Source organism: Pseudophryne corroboree, chromosome 7, assembly GCF_028390025.1.
Source record: "Pseudophryne corroboree isolate aPseCor3 chromosome 7, aPseCor3.hap2, whole genome shotgun sequence".
In the NCBI taxonomy this organism is placed as follows: domain Eukaryota; kingdom Metazoa; phylum Chordata; class Amphibia; order Anura; family Myobatrachidae; genus Pseudophryne; species Pseudophryne corroboree.
Genome location: NC_086450.1, coordinates 147,875,593 through 147,888,053, shown reverse-complemented (window position 1 = coordinate 147,888,053; position 12,461 = coordinate 147,875,593). Strand labels below are relative to the sequence as shown.

Sequence of the window (12,461 nt, the reverse complement as noted above, 5' to 3'; positions counted from 1 at the left end):
ACAGTCCACAGTCCTTGTCTCCAGCCACGTTTTCAACTACCATCCACAGTTCCACAGTTCATCATCTACAGTCTCGTCTTTCGAATCACAGTCCGCAGTTCTTCACCTCCAGCCACGTCTTTAACCATTGTGCTTCAGCCTCGGTTCTCTACGTCAGCCATGTACATAATAAATACTTTCCATTGACTCTCAAACCTCGCCTACGTTCTTCATTGCTCCGTGTCCCATGCGAAGGAACTATATCCAGCCCCCTCATCTGGTTCATTCACAGCCTGCTACCTCCTCGGGCAAATCTCAGCTGCCGGATCCTCAAACCCTGCCAGACGTGACAGTAAGCACTGGTCAAATGGATTCGACGGGTGATAAGGCCTCAGGAGGGGATTCAACTGCAGATATCTGGTCCCGCTTAAGTAAGCAGGAGGCCACACAATCTCAAATTGTGCAGTTCATGCAGAGTATGTCCGAACGGCTCGATTCTCTCTGTGTTGCCATGACGGCCCCTCAAATATCTACAGCTGCTCCCACATTGGCACTTCCGGTCCTGCTTCCTCCTGTACCAGTACCACTTCCACGTTTGCATTTGCCACCTCCCAGTAAATTTGATGGGAATCCAAAACAATGCCGCGGGTTTCTTAACCAGTGCGAAATCCAGTTCGAACTACAGTCGGCCAACTTCCCATCAGCACGAACCAAAGTAGCCTATATAATTTCTTTACTTACCGGGCAAGCATTGGAATGGGCTTCACCTTTGTGGGAGAGGATGGATCCCATCTTATCTAACTATCCAGAATTCATGGCCACCTTTCGAAGAATCTTCGACGAACCGGGCAGGACTTCTGCCGCCTCATTGGAGATCCTGCGCCTGCGTCAGGGCACGCGTACGGTCAGTCAGTATGTGATCCAGTTTCGCACCCTTTCCTCAGAACTGAACTGGAACGAGGAGGCTCTCATTGCAGCTTTCTGGAGCGGTCTCTCCGAAAAGATCAAAGATGACCTCGCAACTAGGACGTACCTGATAAGTTGGATAAACTAATTTCTTTATGCAATAAGTTAGATCTGAGGTACAGAGAACGCTGTATGGAGAGGTTGCGGTCAGATCGCCCTAAGCCTAGAGTTGTTCTTCCACCAATACCATCATCACCAACTGTGGAAGAACCCATGCAGATTAATCGCTCCCACCTCTCCAATGAAGAACGTCAGAGACGGCGACAAGGGAACCTCTGCCTGTATTGTGGTGCATCTGATCACTTTGTTAAAACTTGCAGTCTACGTCCGGGAAAAGCCCGCTCATAGTTTGTGCTGGAGAGGTCAAGCTAGGAGAATTCTAGAATTACATACCAAGAAAGAGTCTGTCCTGTTAACCCAATTGGAGCTCCCTTCTTCTTCTCTTCTCATCCCTGCACTACTCGACTCCGGAGCCGCCGAAAGCTTCATTACGTCAGCTCTGGTCAAACGATCTGGAATACAAACGATTCCTTTGGATCGTACCATTTCTGTTACCGCAGTGGATGGAAGTTATATCCCAGAGGGTATTATATCCTTTCGTACTATTCCTCTCAAGATGAAGGTCGGAGTTCTCCATTCAGAAGAAATCTCTTTCCTGGTAATTCCTAAAGCCTCTCATGAACTAATCCTAGGGTTTCCATGGTTAATCAGACACAATCCCCACATTGATTGGCAAACTATGGATGTTCTCTCTTGGGGACAAATGCTCCTGAGGAAGCTGGATTACACCAGTGAAACGCGTTGAGCTTGTTTCATAAGATTGGACTTCACTCTCCTAATTGGCTTGCACAGCCTTATTCATCCTCTGGCAGAATTTGGACTTCTCTCCCATCACTGGACCTTTAAACAAACAGGTCGGACCCACCGCCACAGCTACAAATGGACTCATTCCTATGCTGATGTCTAACAACGTGGGGATTTGGTAACTATTTACTCAACACAGTGAATGCACAAGGGGAGGTTGCCCTAGCCTTCAGGAATGAAAATCATTTATACAGGAGAATGTGAAATCCACCAAGTTTTATACTGAGAAAGACTTTTTAAGTTTTATCGCCACCTTGTGGTAATAGCAATTCCTTTTTCATTTAGATCTCTCTATATGTGATTTATAAATAAATTGTTACTTTTTACATTGAACAAACCATCCCTTTAATTATTATTGATTGTTATTAATTATTACTAATTATAATCAAATATTTGTACAGCCAGCGCAGGTACTCACCTCTATCTCTTGGGGACAAGACTGCTTTCAGAACTGTTTACCTTCAGTTAGACCTCTCTGTTCTTCCAAACCTTCCAGCCTTCCTGTGGAGTACCAATCTTTTCAAGATGTTTTCAGTAAGCATGGGGCGGACACCTTGCCTCCGCATCGTACTTGGGATTGTCCCATTGAGCTAGTACCCGGTAAGACTTCTCCCCGAGGTCGAATTTACCCTCTCTCACTTCCCGAGACACAGGCCATGTCAGAGTATATACGGGAGAACTTGGAGAAAGGGTTCATCAGGTCTTCTACATCTCCGGCCGGAGCAGGGTTTTTCTTCGTCAAAAAGAAGGATGGGGGTTGCGGCCCTGTATTGACTATAGAGGTCTCAATGACATAACAATTAAGAACAGATATCCGTTACCTCTGATTCCAGAACTGTTCGACCGTGTTAAAGGAGCTACTGTTTTTACTAAGTTGGACTTACGGGGGGCCTACAATCTTATACGTATTCGCCCAGGGGACGAATTGAAGACGGCATTTAATACCCGCGATGGCCATTACGAATACCTGGTAATGCCTTTTGGCCTATGTAACGCCCCAGCCGTCTTTCAAGAGTTCCTTAACGAAATCTTCAGAGATCTCCTCTATGACTGCTTGGTAGTGTATCTGGATGACATCCTCATTTTTTCTAGGGATCTGAAGACCCACCGGGAACAAGTCAAAGAAGTGTTAACTCGTTTACGAAGGAATCAATTATTCTGTAAATTAGAGAAGTGCACCTTTGAAGTACCCACAATTCCATTCCTCGGTTACATTCTTTCAGGGCAGAGGTTACAGATGGACCCCGCTAAAGTCCAGGCGATTCAGGATTGGGCACTTCCAGCTACCCTTAAAGGCATTCAACGTTTCCTGGGGTTTGCTAACTTCTACCGAAGATTAATTCAAAATTATTCTTTTGTCATAGCTCCTATAACCGCATTAACTAGGAAGGGAGCTGATCCTGCCAAGTGATCTCCGGAGGCTTTGGAGGCTTTTTCATCTTTAAAGGAGGCCTTCACGACTGCTCCAGTTCTTCGACAACCCGATCTCAGCCATCCGTTCTTGGTGGAGGTTGATGCCTCTACTGTAGGAGTAGGAGCAGTATTATCCCAGCTTTTCGAGGACAAGAAGGTCCATCCTTTTGCGTTCTTCTCGCGAAGATTCTCCCCCGCTGAACAGAATTATGCTATTGGGGAACAGGAACTACTGGCAATTAAGTTGGCCTTTGAGGAGTGGAGGTATTTGTTGGAGGGAGCTCAGCATCCAATCTCGGTGACCACGGATCACAAGAACCTCCTGTATCTACAGTCAGCCCGATGTCTGAACCCACGCCAAGCAAGATGGGCACTCATCTTTACCCGTTTTAATTTTAAACTCAGTTACCGACCAGGTTCCCTCAACAAAAAGGCAGATGGATTATCTAGCTCCCTAAGTTCAGAAGAACCCTCTGACCGTTCAAAAGAGCAATTTATCCTGAAATCCACCTCTTTTTCTGCAACTAATACCTCTCCACTTCCTCCTCCAGGGAAGATCTTCGTTGCACCAAATCTTCGCAAAAAACTTCTTACATGGGCTCACTCCTCCTCCTTTAAGGGCCATGCGGGCGGTCATAAGACACTTAAATTCATTCAGCGCTCCTACTGGTGGCCTCATCTCAGGACTGACGTTCAGGAATTCGTAGCTGCCTGTCCAAAATGTACCCCGCATAAAAGTCCCAAAGGTTCACCAGCCGGGTTACTCCATCCTTTGCCGGTACCACTAAGACCATGGACGCATATTTCTATGGACTTTATTACAGATTTACCTATGTCTGGTGGGCGGAACACCGTATGGGTCATAGTTGGCCGATTCTCTAAAATGGCACACTTTGTTCCTCTGGCTAATCTTCCATCTGCATCCCAGTTGGCAAAATTGTTTATAGCAGAGATCTTTCGACTCCATGGTCTACCCCAGGAAATCGTGTCTGATAGAGGTCCTCAATTTGTGGCCAGGTTTTGGAGATCCATATGTTCTGCTCTTGGCGTGAAATTAAACTTCTCCTCAGGATATCATCCTCAAACGGATGGTCAAACAGAGAGAGTGAACCAGGATCTGGAGACTTTTCTGCGTTTATTCATGTCCTCCTCACAGGTCGACTGGCTGGACTTCCTCCCGTTCGCAGAATTTGCCCATAACAATCTTTATCACTCTGCCACAAAATCTTCTCCATTCTTCATTAATTATGGTTATCATCCAAGAGTTCCTGACTTCCAACTTCTGCCTACGCTCGAGGATCCGGCCGCAGAGTCAACACTTCATCAATTTACTGAAGCCTAGAAACAAGTTCCCAAGACTTTGCTCAAGACATCCAAGAGATATAAGACCTATGCAGATCTGAAACGAAAAGCTGTACCAAGCCTTAAGGTAGGAGATCGGGTTTGGGTTTCCACACGTAACTTAAGATTAAAGGTTCCTACAAAAAAGTTTGCTCCCAGATTTATTGGGCCTTACCCAATCGAAAGAGTGTTGAATCCTGTGGCTTACAAAGTGAAATTACCACCGCAGTTAAGAATTCCTAATGCATTTCATATTTCTCTCTTAAAACCACTGGTACTTAATCGGTTCAGAGCCGCTCTGCCTAAATCACCCAAGATCCAATCAGCACATGGAGATGAATTTGAGATTCAAAAGATCCTTGATTCTCGCAGACGTTATGGTCGCATCCAGTACCTTGTTGATTGGAAGGGGTATGGACCATAGTAGAGATCTTGGGTAGATGCAGAGGATGTCCATGCTCCAAGACTTCTTCGGACATTTCATACCAAGTTTCCAACTAAACCACATAGGTGACCGGAGTCCACCCGCAAAGGGGGGGGGGTACTGTCAGCGACCGGAGTCTTAGCGGTACGCTGGGGCCGCGGGGCTGGCTTCCTTGGCGTTGTGCGGGCAGCGGCGGAGGTGGGCTGCTGCGCCGGATCCGTGGGCAGCAGTAGCGGCGGTGAGGGGGTCCGCTCGTGGCGGCGGGACGCCGCTACAGCGGGTCGCTCTTGCTGAACCGTTGCTTGGAGACCAGGGGCAGTGAGCAATGTGGCTTTGCAAAAAGGTCTGCATTACTGGGCGCCGCCATGTTGGAGACCAAGTTTTAAGCATAGTTCCTGTTTCCTGTTTCTTCCAGCCAATCCAGGGGAAGCTCTCCCTATAAAAGGGGGCTGGTTTAGGACAGGGATGCCAGTGCTTCAAGTTACAACCCTGTTGTAGGTGCTTTAGCCTGTGCTCCCAGTATTCCTGCTGTATCTTGGTTCCTCCTGATCCTGCTTGGTCGGTTCTCTGTTGCTGCTACAGCCCTGCCGTTTCTTGCCTGCTACTGCCTGTGGAAGCGCTCCTGGAAAACCCGGTCCAGTAAGACTCCTTGGGCACAGTCGGCCCCAGGTCTTCTGCCTCGTCTTTCAAGCCACACTCCACAGATCTCCTTCACCAGCCACGCCTTTGTACCACTGACCACAGCCTGCAGATTATTATCTTCAAGCCTCGTTTTCCAAACCACAGTCCACAGTCCTTGTCTCCAGCCACGTTTTCAACTACCATCCACAGTTCCACAGTTCATCATCTACAGTCTCGTCTTTCGAATCACAGTCCGCAGTTCTTCACCTCCAGCCACGTCTTTAACCATTGTGCTTCAGCCTCGGTTCTCTACCTCAGCCCTGTACGTAATAAATACTTTCCATTGACTCTCAAACCTCACCTACGTTCTTCATTGCTCCGTGTCCCATGCGAAGGAACTATATCCAGCCCCCTCATCTGGTTCATTCACAGCCTGCTACCTCCTTGGGCAAATCTCAGCTGCCGGATCCTCAAACCCTGCCAGACGTGACACTAGATCTAGTACTAACAGGAATGGAAGGCAAAGTTAGAACTAAGAACTTCATCAAAGAAGTAGATCGGAATAGCTATCTTCATTTTAAAAGCAATCATCTCAAAAAGTTGAAAAGCAACATACCATATTCCCAATTTCATAGATTAAGAAGAAACTGCAGTGATTGGAAAAACTGTGAAGAACAACTAGAGGTTTATAAGGGGGGATTTGAATAAAACGAGTTTCCATCAGACATTTTACAGAAGGCCAGTACAAGGACAACGTCTCTGAATATGGAGGATCTACTTGAATACAAGGTCAAAGATAAAAAGGAAGATACAATAGCATTTATCACCATGTACAATCGTCATGAAAATTTGATAAATAAATCACTCAGGGCCCACTGGGGTATTCTTTTAATGGATCCAGTCTTGAAGGAGATACTCCCGCCACGTCCATAAATCATTTACAAAAAATAAAAAAAAACCTCAAGGATTTACTGGCACCAAGCATGCTTAAGAACGAAATAGGAGATATCCAAGCAATGCCAAAATACGTGGGGTCCTATAAATGTGGCCGTTGTAACATTTGTAAATTCCTCTACCCCAACCGGAGAAGTTTTGGCGATGTTGGAAATCTCAAAGAATATAAAATTAAAGACTTCATTAACTGCAACAACTCATCTGTGATTTATCTACTAGAATGCACCTGTGGAAAAAAAGTCTGTAGGCAAGACTAAGTGACAACTGAAACTCAGCATATAAGAACATATCCGTAAAATTAAGAATAATGTGGACAGTCACACTATCTCAAGACATTTCACTGAAAAACACAATTCGAACCCAGAAGAACTAACTTTTAAAGCCATAGAACTGGTCAAATTGGGAGAAAGAGGGTGAGACCTGGCAACTAAACTGTCACAACGGGAGATGTTCTGGATTTATCATCTAAGAACCATGCATCCTCTAGGTCTCAACGAGAGTTACGAGATTGCCCCATTTCTGTGAAGGTGTCGTTTCAAAAAACCTTTCAGCTTTTTCTTTATCACTCTCACTGTTTCTTAACAATCACGTATGTAAATAATAAAAAAAAATTAAGAATTTAATGGCGTCATATGTTGCGTACAAAGTAAATACAGTCAAACCACACTGGAAATGCCCAATCTCGGCCGATCTTGGAAGCTAAGCAGTGTTGGGCTTGACCAGTACCAAGAGGGGCGACCCTCTGGGAAGATTAGGTACTGTATTGAAAATGAGGCGACTCCTGGAGCATAGTGTAAAAATACACATAATAATAAATAAAAATTATTATAGCACCTATCACTCACTTATAAACATATGGATATGTATAGAAATTTTCACGAATATTAAAATAATCACGATAATATCAAACATTACCACTTGAAAATAGATCAGATCTGTCACGATCCGGGTATCTGGACGCCATTACTTACCCTTCAGATGCCTCCTAAGGCTGGCTCAGCGTTCCAGGACCGGATCCCATCTGTTATACTGATGTCCACATTCCTGCCTCCTCTCCTGTCACTCTGAGACGCGGTCACCGCAACGCCTGTTACATCCGGAATGGCGTCTCCCGCGGCCTCCGCCGCTGTTCCTGAGTTTCTACATGCAGAATGTCAGAGTGGTGATTACATCAGCCGCGGCCTCCGCTGTGCCCGCGTGGTTAAATGTGCGCTTGTCAGTCTGGCGTCTCCTGTCTCCTGTGGCCGGCGCCGCCATTACTGTTTTGATTCTCACATGAATTACAAACCAAACTTCCCTCCAAGTGTCTGCATGGGCGCAGCCATCTTGGATTCTGTCATCTGTTCATTTCCACCAATCTGCTGTCTGCATTGTTAATCTGCATAATTGCCTAGCCAATCCCTTCCTTGCTGCAGGTATAAGTAATCTGTGCATGAGCAAGGAAGGCGTCAGTGCTTTGGTTGTCAAACCTAGTTCCAGTTTGTCTCTCTCCTGTGGTTGTTTTCCAGGTTCCAGCTCCTATCTCCACACTTCCACTAAAGAGACCCGCACCAGCATTTCCATCTGCGGTGTAGCCTGACTCTCCTATCCATTTGGATTCATCTGCTTCCAGCTACAGATCCACCTGCTTTCGGCATCCAGCTTCCAGCAGAGGTCAGCTCTTCTTAAAGTGCCGGTACCCTTTTCTGCAGATTATCATTTATCACCGGCATTATTATTTCACCGCTCTCAAGCTCCAAACATCACTTCATATTTCATCGCTCTCAAGCTACATTTATTATTTAACTGGTTCCAGCCAGTAATCACTCCGTGTCAACATCAGTCTGGTTTCAGCCAGTATCCACAGCAGCCGTTTTACCCACAGCAGCCCAGCTTTCCCTGGAACACCAGCTGGTACGATCCTGGGCTATTTCCATTGCTACAGTCGGGCCTGGTAAGGACTTTCCACCTAGAAGATTATTAAGAACAATCTCATACTACCAGAGCCCTGTGGTCCTTGCCACCCTGTAGTACCCAGGAACTGTATTATTTCCCTGCTGAGTTTTATGTTTTCTTATTTGCTGCTGTGTTACGGAGTATGTCATAATAAACATCATTGACTTTTATCCTGGTTGTCGTGGTCACGCCTTCGGGCAGTTATTCTACATGTTACTTACATGTCTAGGGGACTGATACAACCTCCCAGGTTCCGTTACATCTCAGCCCCTACAACTGAGGCTGCCTCCCGTCAGCTCAGGCCCTCAGTTGTGACAGTAAGCACTGACCATATGAATCCAGCCGGAGACCAGGATCAAGCGGCCAGGCCGATGCAAGAACTGGCAGCCCGACTTGAACATCAGGAGGCTGCACAGGGCCACATCGTCCGCTGTCTCCAGGATCTCTCTACTCGGCTGGATGGGATTCAGACAACCCTCCGTGGATCAGGCGCGTCCAGTGCGTCAACCACAGTGACTCCAGCTATAACCCCACCCACCTTACCCATTTCTGCTCCCCGTCTTCATCTTCCAACGCCAGCAAAATTTGACGGATCTCCAAGATTCTGCAGGGGATTTCTCAACCAGTGTGAAATTCATTTTGAGCTACAACCTGGCAATTTTCCCAGTGACCGTACTAAAATTGCCTACATTATCTCTCTTCTCAGTGGCTCAGCCCTTGATTGGGAATCACCGTTATGGGAGAGGTCCGACACCCTGCTATCCTCCTACACTGCATTCGTGTCAACATTCAGGCGTATCTTCGACGAGCCAGGCCGGGTAACTTCAGCTTCATCTGAGATTCTCCATTTACGCCAGGGATCACGTACTGTAGGACAATATCTTATACAGTTCCAGATTCTGGCATCCGAACTAGCATGGAACGACGAAGCCCTGTATGCTGCATTTTGGCATGGCTTGTCTGAGCGTATTAAAGATGAGTTAGCTACCAGAGTCTTACCTTCCAAGTTAGATGAGCTAATCTCACTCTGCACGAAAGTTGATTTACATTTCAGAGAGAGAGCAACTGAGCGTGGAAGATCATCTGCTCCAAAATCTTCTGCTCCTCCTCCTCGCCAACTGTCACCATCTAAAGACGAGCCCATGCAAATTGTCCGTTCCCGTTTAACTCCTGCTGAGCGCCGAAGACGTCTCTCTGAGTCTCTTTGTCTTTATTGTGCAGCTCCGTCTCACACCATTAATGCCTGTCCCAAACGTCCGGGAAACTCCAAATCCTAGCTCGCCAAGGAGAGGGCCGGCTAGGAGTAATGATCTCCTCTCCATCTCCTCATGATTGTAATCTCCCAGTCTCGCTTCAAGTTGCTCAACGTTATCGGAACGTCATTGCCCTCCTTGATTCCGGAGCAGCTGGGAACTTTATTACCGAAGCCTATGTTAAACGGTGGTCCCTACCCACCGAGAGACTTCCTTCGTCCATCTCCTTAACTGCCGTGGATGGCAGCAAGATTTTTGATGCAGTTATTTCCCTAAGGACTCTACCAGTTCGTCTGAGAGTGGGAGTTCTTCATTCCGAATTTATTTCTTTTTTAGTGATTCCAAGAGCCACACATCCAGTGGTCCTGGGCCTTCCATGGCTCCGTCTTCACAATCCATCTATTGATTGGACGACTACGCAGATTCTGGCATGGGGTCCCTCCTGTGCTGAGACATGTTTGTTTAAAGTATTGCCTGTCTGTTCTTTCTCCCCCAGGTCGTCTGATGTTCCACCTCCTCCATATCAAGATTTCACGGATGTGTTCAGTAAAGCTTCTGCTGATATCCTTCCTCCTCATAGAGAATGGGACTGCCCGATTGATCTCGTTCCAGGGAAGGTTCCACCTCGAGGCCGAACTTACCCGTTGTCTCTGCCTAAGACGCATTCTATGGAGGAATACATTAAAGAGAACCTAGCAAAGGGGTTCATTCGACCTTCCTCTTCTCCAGCCGGCACAGGCTTCTTTTTCGTAAAGAAAAAAGATGGTGGTCTGCAGCCGTGCATCGACTACAGAGGTCTGAACGACATTACCATCAAGAACCGCTATCCACTACCCCTGATTACTGAGCTCTTTGATAGAGTTAGCGGAGCTACCATCTTCACAAAGCTGGACTTGAGAGGTGCATACAATCTCATCCGGATTCGTGAGGGTGACGAGTGGAAGACCGCCTTTAACACCCGTGACGGACATTATGAGTACCTCGTCATGCCCTTCGGATTGAGCAATGCTCCAGCTGTCTTCCAGCATTTTGTCAATGAGATCTTCAGAGACATTTTATACCGTCATGTCGTGGTCTATTTAGATGATATCCTCATTTTTGCCAACAATTTAGAGGAACATCGTTTTTGGGTAAAAGAGGTTCTGTCCCGTCTCCGTGTCAATCATCTCTATTGCAAATTAGAGAAATGCGTCTTTGAAGTCAAGTCCATTCCGTTTCTGGGTTACATTGTGTCCGGTTCCGGACTAGAGATGGATCCTGAGAAACTACAAGCAATCCAGAATTGGCCGATACCCTTAACCCTCAAAGGGGTCCAGAGGTTCTTAGGGTTCGCCAATTATTACAGAAAGTTTATACGAGACTTTTCCACCATTGTGGCGCCTATTACTGCTTTAACTCAGAAGGGTGCTAACCCGTCCAAGTGGTCTGAAGAAGCTACGCAAGCTTTTCATCTTTTAAAACAACGGTTCATATCTGCACCAGTTCTGAGGCAGCCCGACGTCGACTCTCCTTTCATCTTAGAGGTGGATGCCTCCTCCGTTGGAGTGGGAGCGGTGTTGTCTCAGAGGGCTAAAGATGGTCATTTACACCCTTGCAGTTTCTTCTCCCGGAAGTTCTCCCCAGCTGAGCGCAACTATGCCATTGGCGACCAGGAGTTGCTAGCCATCAAGCTCGCTCTAGAGGAGTGGAGGTATCTGTTGGAGGGAGCTTCTCATTCAATCACCATACTTACGGACCACAAGAATCTTTTATATCTGAAAGGCGCACAATGTCTCAATCCTCGTCAGGCCAGATGGGCACTTTTCTTTTCCAGGTTCGACTTTAAACTCCAGTTCTGTCCGGGCTCTCAGAATTGTAAGGCCGATGCCCTTTCCCGCTCATGGGAGCAAGAAAATGAGTCGGAGTCTTCAGACAAGCATCCTATTATTAATCCGTTGGCATTCTCCACGGTAGGGATGGACTCTACGCCCCCACTAGGGAAAAGTTTTGTGAAGCCGGTGCTAAGGAAGAAGCTCATGCATTGGGCCCATGCTTCCCGTTTTGCCGGACATACAGGTATCCAAAAAACCCTGGAGTTTATCTCTAGGTCCTATTGGTGGCCAACTCTGAAAAAGGACGTCACTGAGTTTATTGCATCTTGCCCAAAGTGTGCCCAACATAAAGTATCCCGCCAGTCGCCTGCGGGGCAACTGGTTCCACTATCCGTTCCCCGTCGACCATGGACCCATCTGTCGATGGATTTCATTTCAGACTTACCCATGTGCAACAAGTTCAATACCATCTGGGTGGTAGTTGACCGGTTCACCAAGATGGCACACTTCATTCCTCTCACCGGTCTTCCGTCAGCTTCCAAGTTGGCTCAAGTGTTCATACAAGAGATCTTCCGACTCCACGGTCTGCCTGAAGAAATTTTCTCAGATCGAGGAGTTCAATTCACAGCCAAATTCTGGCGAAGTTTATGTCAAGTCCTCCAAGTCAAACTAAAGTTTTCCACGGCTTACCATCCTCAGACCAATGGTCAAACTGAGAGGGTGAATCAGGACTTGGAGGCCTTCCTCCGCATCTATGTGTCTTCCTCTCAAGATGACTGGGTTCAATTACTTCCCTGGGCCGAGTTCTGTCATAACAATCAGTATCATTCCTCATCTTCTTCAACACCATTCTTCACCAACTTTGGATTCCACCCTAAAGTCCCTGAATTCCAACCGCTC

The 12,461-nt window shown here is 46.8% G+C and overlaps 1 protein-coding gene and 1 pseudogene across 5 annotated transcripts in view; one reads left to right on the top strand and one right to left on the bottom strand.

The window, feature by feature from the left end:
* The window catches only part of THSD7B (thrombospondin type 1 domain containing 7B), a 1,210,507-nt gene that overhangs the window by 346,685 nt on the left and 851,361 nt on the right, over positions 1 to 12,461 (bottom strand). The gene's annotated exons all lie outside the window — the stretch shown is intronic.
* LOC134947067 (5S ribosomal RNA) lies at positions 7,211 to 7,329 on the top strand (annotated as a pseudogene).